Below are 457 nucleotides of genomic sequence, written 5' to 3'. Positions count from 1 at the left end.
CCTCCTCTTCCCCTTCTCTTCCCCCTCCTCCTCCTGTTCCTCCTCTTCTTCTTTTAGAATTAGCAGCAAACTTCAGTTCTCTATGGCCTGACACTGCAGGAAAAAGAAAAACCTGTCTTATTGAAGGCCAGTGACTCCTCTGGAGAATTGGCTGGGGAAGAAACTGCTACTTGGTGTTATTTGGAGGAGAACTTAACCAATTTTTCAAGAAAGAGATTTATAAGGAAAACCCTGTATCTTAAAGATGTCATTGACACGCATGCATCCTTGTTAACTTTGGAGGGGAAAAAGAACAAACCAAAAACACTCAGTTTCAGCACTCATTGACTAAAGCAGTAAGTGTGGGAGACAAGAAAGAGAGGGCTTCCCACAAGACCTCTGGAATGATCTTTGATATTCCTGGCACAGTCCACCTTGTTAGTCTTGTTTGAAGAGCATCAACTTCATGCAAAGTGGA

The sequence above is a fragment of the Dipodomys ordii genome, unplaced genomic scaffold, assembly GCF_000151885.1.
Source record: "Dipodomys ordii isolate 6190 unplaced genomic scaffold, Dord_2.0 Scaffold4, whole genome shotgun sequence".
NCBI lineage: Eukaryota > Metazoa > Chordata > Mammalia > Rodentia > Heteromyidae > Dipodomys > Dipodomys ordii.
The sequence above is the reverse complement of the archived record's forward strand: the minus strand, read 5'-3'. Positions refer to the sequence as shown.